The sequence below is a fragment of the Temnothorax longispinosus genome, unplaced genomic scaffold, assembly GCF_030848805.1.
Source record: "Temnothorax longispinosus isolate EJ_2023e unplaced genomic scaffold, Tlon_JGU_v1 HiC_scaffold_362, whole genome shotgun sequence".
In the NCBI taxonomy this organism is placed as follows: Eukaryota; Metazoa; Arthropoda; class Insecta; order Hymenoptera; family Formicidae; genus Temnothorax; species Temnothorax longispinosus.
This window is the reverse complement of record NW_027270190.1, coordinates 1-11,307: the sequence shown is the minus strand read 5'-3', so window position 1 is coordinate 11,307 and position 11,307 is coordinate 1. Positions and strand designations below refer to the sequence as shown.

Genomic DNA, 11,307 nt, shown 5'->3' with positions numbered 1-11,307 from the left:
TATATACTGTGCAAATACCCCGACTCCCTACCAAATCCCCGGGCCCCCGCCGCGCGCGTCGATGATGGCGCACGGGGCGGGGGTGATTATTTTTCTACCGCAGCGACAGGTACCACAATCCCCGCCGCCGCACCCCCTAAGGTTTTGTGCGGGGTTGGAGTCGGGGCTCGAGAGTCCGCGCTCGAGCCTCGGCCTCCGCACGACCTCGGGGGAGGGGAATACGGGCCGAGACTTTCGTGGAGAAAGCCCGGCCCACCCCCCCTCCCGAAGCCGCGCACTCGGTAGGCCCGGATTCAAGGCAAAAGCCCCGGATCCGAGCCCCCCGCGACGACTCAAGGGAGCACAAGTGATGGAAACCCCTTGGGGAATCCACCCAAGCCCACCCGGACCGCCGCCGTCCTACTAACCTGACGGGCGAGGGGAGGAAGCCTTAGGGCCTGCCCTCCCATCGTCCATCTCTATGTCCGGACAGGCCAAGGCCTGATCAGACACTGGGGGAGGAGCCGCCGCCCGGTTCCCTGCCAGGTCGGCCCTGCCAGGTCGGCCCTGCCCTTGTCGGCGGCCCTTGTCCCCCACTTGCCTTCCTCTGTTCACGGTGGGCACAGCCTACCCCCCCCCTAGCCGGTGTCCAGCTGGAAGCCCCGAGTCCGCACACAGCGGACATCTCGGATTTTCCGCAGTGCAGAGACTGGCCCGGTGGTTGTCCTGGCCGCAGCGGTAGCAAGCACGACTACGATCAACCGGGGCGGTGCACCTAGCCCTAACGTGACCTACGCCGAGGCATCAGTAGCACCGCAAGGGGCGGGCCTGGAGCAGCTCTACCCGAGCCTTGCTCCATCCTACCGTGATGCCACCCCCGTCCATTGCTGCCCTAGCAGCACCCATTGGACACTGGGCCCACATCGTGCCCTGGCGGACATTACCTGGCCGCAGAAGACCAGGAATGCCCGCCACTTTATTTTGCTCCCAACCACAGCCGCCACCATGGCCGGGAAAGAGAGGTCATTCCCGACCTCTCCCTGTAAGGCACGGCGCTGCACTCCCCCTTCTCCCCCTCCTATTGCGCCCCACGCGGGGCCGCATCTGGAGCATCGCCGCAAGGCCGCAGTCGTCGTCGCCACTCTTCTGGCAGCGGCGACACTCTTGGCGGTCGCCTCGGCGTCCACTCCTCCTCCTCTTTTTTCTCCCTGTCGGTCGGAAGGGGGCGTACTTCCCCCCTCCTGATCCTCTCGCTCGCCTCCTTCTGCGACATTACATTACCGCAGAAGGTCAGGAATGCCCGCCATCTCGTCTCCTGCCCGACCATAGCCGCCACTATGGCCGGGAGGGAGAGGTCGTTTTCTACCTCCCCCTGTAGGACACAGTTTGCCCACGCCGGGCATACCTCCAGCGTGTGCTGCGCCGTGTTCTCCTCCTCGTCGCAGTGGTGGCACGCTACGGTGGCTTTCTTCCCTATTTTGTGCAGGTACCTACCGAAGCACCCGTGCCCGGTAAGCACCTGCACTGCGTGATACGACAACCCGTATTTCCGACTGTCTAGCCAATCTGCCAGACAGGGCCGGTGGCGTCGATGGTCCTTCTTCCGTATAGGGTGGGATCCGCGAGGTAGATTTTCCACCTCTCCACCAGGGCCATCTTCTCCTGGAGCTTTATTACCAGACGTGCTCTGGGCAGGTCGATGTTGTTTCCCCCCGCTTGCAGCACTCTCACGCGTCTGTGTACCTCGGCATATTGCCGGGCTGCAAGCACCAGTGGGGGGAGTCCCGCCAGAGCCGTCGCCGCCGGATATGACACCGTCCTATACGCCCGTGCCACTCGGAGGGCTATGATCCGCTGGGTCCGGCGTAGCTTCGCCTTGATCACGCGGGAACTCTCCGCTGCCGGCGCCCAAATCGGGGCGCCGTATAGCGTCACGGCGTGGACGGTTGCAGCATATAATCGGCGAGCACGACCGTTCGCCCCTCCCAGATTCGGCATCAGTCTAGCCAGACTGTTAGCCACACCTGTAGCTCTAGGAGTCAGGCAAGCAAAATGCTTGCCGCAGCTCCAGGAGTCATCCAGCCAGAGGCCCAACACTTTCATGTTGAGCCCTACGGGAATACGGGTGCCTTCCACCTCTATGTGGGCTGCGGGTGGTTTCCCCGCAGACTTGTCGCAAAAGAACACTGCCTGTGTCTTTTGGGGGGCCACCCTAAGCCCCCGTTCACGCATCGTTGTCACCACAGCCCTCACTGCGACGTTTGCCTTCGCCAGGGCTTCATCCCAAGTGTCGCCCTCGACTCCCAGGAATGTGTCGTCGGCAAAGCCGTTCAACCAACATCCCGGGAGGAGGGCGATCCGGAGGAGGTAATCATATCAGAGGTTCCGCAGAAGTGGGCCAAGTACTGACCCCTGTGGAACCCCCCGCACGACCGATTTGACCTTCACCATGCCGCTATGGTCGGTATATAGCAGCCTCCTGTCCCGGAGGTAGTCATAAATGACTGCGGCTAGATAAGGAGAGACACCGTGGTAATTAAGCGCCCTCCTTATTATTGGCCACGGCAGGGAATTGAAGGCGTTAGCTACGTCAAAGCTAACGCCCAGTGTTACCCTGCCGGCCTCCGACGCGGCTTTCAGGAGGACCCGAATGCGCTCAATCGCATCTACTGTCGATCTGCCCACCCGAAAGCCAAATTGGGCCTTCGACAAGTCGGGCCCAATCCGGGACAAGTGTCGGACGATGCGGTGTAACCGTACGGAGGAGTAATGTCCCCCAAGATATTGATTTATGTGTTACCGACACGGTCGCCGCTCGATTTTGACCCCCAAAACGAGAAAGGATTATGATAGATATTACGATTTTCCCAACCTTTCGACGCCCCGCTGATTCCTCCTTCCCTCTTTCTGTTTCAAATCGCCCCGTTGCCGCCGGATCTAGGATCGCCGTTGGACTAAACACCTCGGACCTTCTGTGAACTGCAGCTGTGCACCGCCGACCTTCGCTGGACCGCCTCTGGATCTCCCCGAACGGATGTAGGATCGCCGACAGGTAAGTATCAGGATCAGGTAGGTATGTCGTATAGGTAAGTTGACCGCACACGAATGAATTTAAGTACTCGGATTTCTTTTAAGTAATAAAATATAATCTATTTTATTCTATTTCCAGATGATACAAATTTTCGTGATCAAGTCTTAAGATTTAACGCGTCTACCGCGGGATGTTCAACGCCGAGTCTAAGTTCTTATCGCAAGGTTTTCTAAGACCGAATCGACTGTACTCTACGAGGCTCTGACGAGGAATCCCCGATCGTTGGGCTCCGCTCCGGCTTCAGACTCCGGGCTGCATCCCCACTTGGACTTGGCTCCGCCTCCTTTCGTACACCTGTGCCGCAGATGTGACACACACCTGTCGCACAGATGAGGTGTTTGTCGCTTCCGCGTTCCTGAGCCATTGTTCTCCGTGACAGGTGCTCCCATGAACAAAAGGCCCATCATTTCGATCAACATGTTATTCGCATTCGGACTTGTCAATAGCTTTTTACATACATATTTGCGCAGCATTCCGTCTTCCCGTATCCTTAATTTAATTTTCATTATTTATAACATTCTTGGAGGATCCTTCGGGAAAAGTGAATTCTGCGCGTACATGATTTTTTAAACGATTATTGTGGCACGATGCTCTCGCCCGCACTCGCTCACCACCCTCGCATGGTACTACGCACTTGCGTTTGTCGTGGCTTTGCGTTAATTATTCATGCCGTCGCATTTATGTTACGTTCTTAGTTAATCTCTCGCTGTGGTTTTCTTATTCGCCGGTCTCGTGATCCATGGTTCTTTACGCGATGACCACCCGGTATCCGTACGTCTCGGTATACCCTGTGACCCCCGACGCATTTATTATACGTGGATCGTGATTTCGCCTTTCTCGCTTCCGGTTCGCCGCCCGATGGTCAGTGATCGCTTTGTGTCACGCCCTCAGTGCGTTACCACCCTCGGTTCGCCGCTCCGACCGCTCGTTGTCTAATACCGTGACCGCGCCTCCGTGGTATCACGTTCTCGCGTTCTACGTGCCCGACACGCCGTTTGACGGTTGATTCGTGTCGACTGTGACAACTATAACGCGTTACGCCGTTTATTTGTCGGTCGGGTCGCTAGTTCGCCTGAGTCACTTACCATGTCACATGGTAATGGTATTTCGCGTTTTACGACTTTGATAAGCTGGCCGATGGTGTCACTGTCTCTATCTCGACGCCCGTAACAATTTTGCATTAACCATTCGTTGGTCATTTTCGGCGTCCACGTTGGCAGTGTGAACGTATCTTTATTTGTTATTCGCTGTGCGGTTAATCCCGCACGTCTTACTGGTAATTCTACAGAATAGGGCCTTTTCCGAATTTTGATATTTTCTTGCGGTTTTTTTGGTAAAAAACTTTTGTTGTGACTCCGACAGTGATAATCAATCGGGGGAGCCCGAAAAATATGCACCCTACCTATTTTTTTACCTATTTTTACTTTATTTTTGATAAATGTCTAGATTAAGGGCGACCTTACCGATTTCAATGACCTTGATATATGTTGTCAAGGTCATGACCCCGAGTGACCTTCAGAAGGTTTTAGCCGTCGCTCGTTATTCGTTAAAAAGTTATTAACAAAAAAAGTTTGGAAAATACGTAGGTTAGATGACGCGCTTCAAAAGTATTTAACTGTTTAAAGCGCATCACTAACCCATGTGGCATCTCGCATATTAACTTTCCACGCATGAAAAAATTCATGCATACACTTTCCACGCGAACCGAGATTCACGCACACACCCCCTGCTTTCGGGGGAGGTGCGGTAGTCCCGAAATAGTTCACGCATACACTTTCCACGCGAATCGAGGTTCACGCACACCCCCCCTGCTTTCGGGGGAGGTGCGGTAGTCCCGAAATAGTTCACGCATACACTTTCTACGCGAACCGAGGTTCACGCACACCCCCCCTGCTTTCGGGGGAGGTGCGGTAGTCCCGAAATAGTTCACGCATACACTTTCCACGCGAACCGAGATTCACGCACACCCCCCCCTGCTTTCGGGGGAGGTGCGGTAGTCCCGAAATAGTTCACGCATACACTTGGCCCGGCCCGGCCCGAAAGCAGGGGGGGTGTGAGTGAACCTCGGTTCGCGTGGAAAGTGTATGCGTGAACTATTTCGGGACTACCGCACCTCCCCCGAAAGCAGGGGGGGTGTGCGTGAATCTCGGTTCGCGTGGAAAGTGTATGCGTGAACTATTTCGAGACTACCGCACCTCCCCCGAAAGCAGGGGGGGGGTGTGCGTGAATCTCGATTCGCGTAAAAAGTGTATGCGTGAACTATTTCGGGACTACCGCACCTCCCCCGAAAGCAGGGGGGGGTGCGCGTGAATCTCGGTTTGCGTGAAAAGTGTATGCGTGAACTATTTCGGGACTACCGCACCTCCCCCGAAAGCAGGGGGAGGTGTGCGTAAACCTCGGTTCGCGTGAAAAGTGTATGCGTGAATTATTTTGACATATATATTAGTTATTTATGCCTTCCAATACTCAAAATAGCTGCTATATTTTCTAAACTTTTTTTTGTTTTTTTTTTGAAAATTTCTTGAAAAAAAATAGGTAGGGTGCATATGTTTCGGACTCCACCGATTGATTATCACTTTCGGAGTCACAATAAAGGTTTTTACCAAGAAAACCGCAAGAAAATATCAAAATTCGGAAAAGGCCCTATTCTGTAGAATTACCGTTTTATCATATAATGAAATCAAAACAAAATAAGATCCAAATTCAAAATTAAGTCTTTTTTATTGGTCTACATTGTAGACCTTTTTTCACCCGTCGAGGGTGCTGATCATTTTTGTCCTTTGACTTTTTGCCGTATTTGGCTCGGTATATATAAAAAAAACTACTTGAAAAATGAAAAGAAAAGAATATATCAGGAATCGCAACTATATGAAAATGAAATAAAAGAAAGCATCATTGTCGCAAACTTAATCCTACGCACTTAATCTTACACGATGGTTTTTATTTACGCGCACGCATTACACTTAGATGTTTTTATTGGATCCGCCAGTGCGTAGATAAAAATAATCGAGATTAAGCGACCCAACTGGCCAATTTTTATTTATTCGTCTCACAACGTTTCGACCCCAATCTAGCGTGGCGTCTTTTATCGCCGCGTAAATATAGGTTTGCTGTCGCAAGTCGATCGGTCCGGATCTGGACGTCGTCGCCTCCAACATCCGGGCATCTGGCTATTGCTCCTTTTTCTTTCTCGGCGGTATTAGCGGCTTCTCCAGCATTCGATCGTCCGTCACAACCGCCCCCTGCTTCCGCTTCGCCGTGGTTTTGGGAGGCGCAGCCGTCGGCTGCAGTGGTTTGCTAGAACTCTTTCAAAGAGCTTCCCGACATCGTCCAACAGGAATATCGGCCTGTAGGCTGAAGGTTGGTCGGCGGGCTTGTCCGGTTTTGGGATGAGGACCAGACGTGCCGTTTTCCAAATCCGGGGAAACCGGCCGCGCCTAAGGCACAGTGTGAATATTTCACATAGGCGCCCGGCCAGCTTCCCGGTGGCCAGGACCCATGCTTTTGCAGGAACTCCGTCGAGTCCCGGAGCCTTCCCTGGTTTGACCCGTTTCACGGCTTTCTTTAGGTCATCCATGTTGACCCCAAACTCCTCGTCCCATTCTACGTCCGGTGGGGTGGGACCGTCGTCTACCCTCTCTCCGGGATCGCCCGGGAAGAAGGTCCTAATCACCTCTTCCAGGAATTCGGAGTCCATGGCTTCCGTCGCCGGGGGCGTCCAGATCCTAAGCTTGTTTAGGACCAGCTTATAGGGACGCCCCCACGGGTCTTTGTCCAGGGCCTCCAGGAGCTCCTGCCACGAGCAGTCCTTGGCCTGCTTTATTGCATCGGAGTAAAGCCGCTTGGCGGCGCGGTACTCTACCCCGGCTACTTCCATTCGCCGTGACTGCCGGCTCCTTCTGGCCCTCAGCCACTGGCGTCTTGCTTGGACGGAGGAGCGCCTAAGTTCGGCTCTCCGTCCACCAATACGCCTTTGCGTGGGTGAGGCTGTGACCAGACGGAGGGTCGGTCGTGCCACGACTCATTCGGAATTTGGATTTATTTGAATTTATCACGGTCGCCACTCGGTTTTTTCTAAGCCCACCGAGAAAGATATGAAAAACATGCCACTGACCCTTGCGATGCCCTCGCCTTTTCCCCCTTCGTTTCAGGAACGCTGGACTGATCGCCACCGGACTGCCGCTGGACCGTCGTGGGACTACCGCTGTGCACCGCTGGACTGCCTCGGGACCTTCGCTGGACCGTCGCGGGATTATCGTCGTAGACGTCGAGAGGTAATACAGGTAGGTATTTCGGGATCGGGATCTGGCCGTGTCGGATAGAAAATTCACTCGAGACGTTTCGGGTAAAATATTAATATATTTTCCTTGATCTCTTTTACAATGACTCTTCCGCACGCGTAACCGCACTATGCGAGTTGATTCTACGTTCGCGTTATAACGTAATTGTATGATATAGCGGATTCGCTCCGTACGCGGGACTTCTCGTAAGTTCGCAGCTCGAGTGGTAGATATACGCGTCCGCACGCTACCGTTGCTGGCGAGAGATTCCTCGAGCGCTCGCCCTTCCTCGCGGTCGCTCGCGCTTACCGTCACGCGTTCGCCATCTGGAATCGTATGCTCCCGTTGTGCGCCTCTTGTTCTCGCACCCGTGTTCGCTCGAACTTCGTCGCAAACATGTTTTTGCCGGAAAATTACCACATATACTGGGTGACTCGCGTGACATCGCATACGTATTTATTCGTGCGCTACTTCTGTAGAATATTGCCGCTCGGATTCTTTGATACCGCCTCCCAGGTTACATTGTCTTGGAAGACGCTATCATTTGTGACATTTTGTTCACCGTTCCTCACTGTCACGCTCGTGTAACACCCTCCTTTAAACTTACAAATTCCTCGTGGGAAATCCCTCGATTTCGCACCATGGGTGTGACGGGCGTATGTCATTGCGTTTACATATTGATTTTTGCTTTGATCGCGAAACGCGTTCGCTAAGTAGCCTCCTGGGCCTCGCACCGCACTTTCGACTTTGCGCTCGCGTTCTCTGGGTCCCCTGGGGCCCGTTTCCGGTCTTATCTTTTCGATTGCGCTTCCGGTTCTCTATTTCCCGGGGCATTAGTCGGACGTCGACGCCTACCCTACGGGGTGGTTGTTTCGGACCTAATACATGCATTCGCCATGTTTGTTCCAGGGGAAGTGTCCCGGGTCGCTACTTCCTGGGGCACTTGTCCGATTGTGACGGGAATAGGTCCGTTTCTCCTTTTTCGGTCTCCCGGACCCCTTGGGATCGCTTGTCCCCGTGGACGACGCTCGGATACCTACTTCGCGGGGCACCGGTCCGCCGTTGACGGGCATGGGTCCGTCTGTTTCGTCTCGGTCTCCCGAAGTCGTTGGGACCCTTTGTCCTCGCGGAAAACGCTCGGTTAGCTAATTCGCGGGGCCGTAATCCGCCGTTGACGGGAGTGGGTCCGTCTGTTTTGTCTCGGTCTCCCGAAGTTGTTAGGACTCTTTGTCCTCGCGGAAAACGCCCGATTAGCTGATTCGCGGGGCAGTGGTCCGCCGTTGACGGGAATGGGTCCGTTTGCGTCATCCCGGTCTCCCGAAGTCGTCAGGACCGTTTCTCCTCGAAGAACACTCTCGGTTAGCTAGTTTACGGGGCACGCGAGCTATCGGAACGGGGATGCCTTTGCCATGCATACCGGGTGTTCCGGAGTCGATAGGCGTTAAGTAATTTGGAATTTCGCGCATAACTTTAAGTTTGTTCTTTGTAGCTGAACTGGCTGTACTAGTTCAAAAAGTGTACACTGAAGCGTTCTTTGTAGCAGAATTGGTAAAAGTGTTGCCGTTCTTAGTAACAGTGCAAGAGAACTAGTGCAACAGTTCACTGTACTGATTGCACTGGGTCCGGAGGTAGTACAACCAGTGCAGTGCAGTCTGGTGCAGTCAGGTGCAGTCAGTTGCAGTCAGTGTAGTACACATTAAATAACCTAAAATTATTAGAAGCGATCATTTTATAATAAACAAGATCAAACAAGACAATGGACAATGAAATTGGAAGAATACAGAAAGATGAGAGAGGGAATATCCTAGTAGATGCGAATGGAAACGTAACATGTTATACTGAAGGTAATAATAGATATACATAAAAATAGTTTTACAGACAGATTCAAGAGATATCTAACAATTACCGTATCAATAACTATAAGGTCACTTTTTTCAATTTCTTGCTTACCAAAAAGTTGAAAAAACCGGCCCTAATTGTCACATAAACTATATGTAAAATATTTAATAATATACTTTGTATTTGTGTGTAGGAGGATTACAGTTTGCAATTTCGTACAAAGATCTTGATTTCTCTTGTGACACACTTAACTGCACAGTTGACAATAAAAACATATTAATACCATTACATGATGATGTACGAAACAATGAAGAAAATAGTACAGATTTTACTAAAAATAATGTTGAAAATGACACTGAAAGACAAGTTAGTGAAATAATAAACAATGAAGATGAAATAGGAAAAGAGGAAAACAGAAATCAAACACACTTATGGTCAGATGCCAGTATCAAATTATTTTTATCTTTATATAAAGAAAAAAGTGTTCAACTTGCAAACAGAAAACTAAAAACCAAAAAGATAATGTGGCAAAAAATATCTGAAATTATAAATTTAAAAGGCTATAACGTAACACCGATTTAAGCAGAGAATAAGTACAAGTCGTTAGAAAGATCATACAAAAATACAGTAACACATAACAAACAAACAGGTAGAAATAGAATGACCTGCCCCTTTCAAACGTAAGTATTAGAAGTTAATATATAACGAATAATTAAAAAAATATCTTTATAAATATATATTTTAAAAAGCATTCTTTTGTTATAGGGAATTGACAGAACTGTTAGGTCATAGACACAATATTGAGCCTTTGGTTCTATCAGGAAACAAAGATACTACATTCAGAAGCGACATAAGACAAACTCCTTTGTAAGTATTATAGAAGACATCTAAAAAGCAATATTTTATAATAAATATTCATACATTACAATGAACAAATATAATATATGTAAAAATACACACAGTTTTATTTATGTATAATGTATATGAAACTTTGCATTTATTTATCACAATGTTATAGACGTTTTGATGAAGGAAATGAAGATACTGAAAATATTTCTCCCAATATTACAAATTTGAATAGAAACATAGGCTCATATAAAAATAATAACTCATATGACATTAATGAAGCAACAATTAATTCTGTACAAACTCATCCAGTAATAAATTATGAATCCTCAACATCTCAAGAAACGGTACGGAGTGACACGAACCATAATAATGTAGTAAGTAAAAAAATATGTATTGGACCCATATCTTTATTTATATTTAAAATATTTTTAAAATGTAAATATTACTGACAAAAGGTCATAGGAAGCAAATGGGAACAACAGCAAAAGCTTTGCACATGTATGAACAAAGTATTCAAGATCTAAGAAGTAAAATAGAAGTAGAAAATAAAAAGAGGCATGAAATACAAAAACAAATACTAGAAGAACATAGTAAATTAAGATTAGCATATGAACAACATATGATCAAAGTGCAGGAGGAAATGACAATAGCTAACAAATTAAGAGCAGAAAGAAATAAATTACTGATTGAACTTCTTTCTGAAAAAAAGTAAAAAACTTTAAAGCTATATTGCGTGGAAATAATTTTACAATTATTTTTATTGTATTTATTTTTATTTTTAAGTTACATTAACATTTTTTTTTAACTACAAGTGTGAACTACAATATAAAAGTAAGTTCAGCGATAAAAACACTTGATACGTGATTGTGATTATGTTATGTTTTTATTTTGGTTAATAATGATTAATAATTATTCAAAAGATCAGAGGATTAATAATTACAAAATATGTAATTTTATGTTTGTTTTAGTTTAAAAGTTACATTAACATTTGTATTTTTTTTTACTACAAGTGTGAACTGCAATGTAAAAGTAAGTTCAGCGATAAAAACACACTTGATACGTGACTGTGATTATATGTTTATATTTTGGTTAATAATGATTAATAATTCAAAGGATCAGAGGATCAATAATTACAAGATATGTAATTTTATGTTTGTTTTACTACAAATAAATATAGATACATTTTATTACCAAATATTTTTTATAATTTCATCCTCTCTTTTTAATTATATATAAATTACACATTTATTATGAATTTACATGTATATA

The 11,307-nt window shown here is 48.3% G+C and overlaps 1 long non-coding RNA gene across 1 annotated transcript; it reads left to right on the top strand.

Moving 5' to 3' along the window:
• The first annotated feature begins 9,003 nt into the window (after nt 1–9,003).
• On the top strand, nt 9,004–10,056 carry LOC139824414 (uncharacterized). Its single transcript, XR_011735097.1, has 3 exons — nt 9,004–9,194; nt 9,383–9,869; nt 9,955–10,056. It is a non-coding gene; the product is annotated as an uncharacterized lncRNA (long non-coding RNA).
• Nucleotides 10,057–11,307: the final 1,251 nt, after the last annotated feature.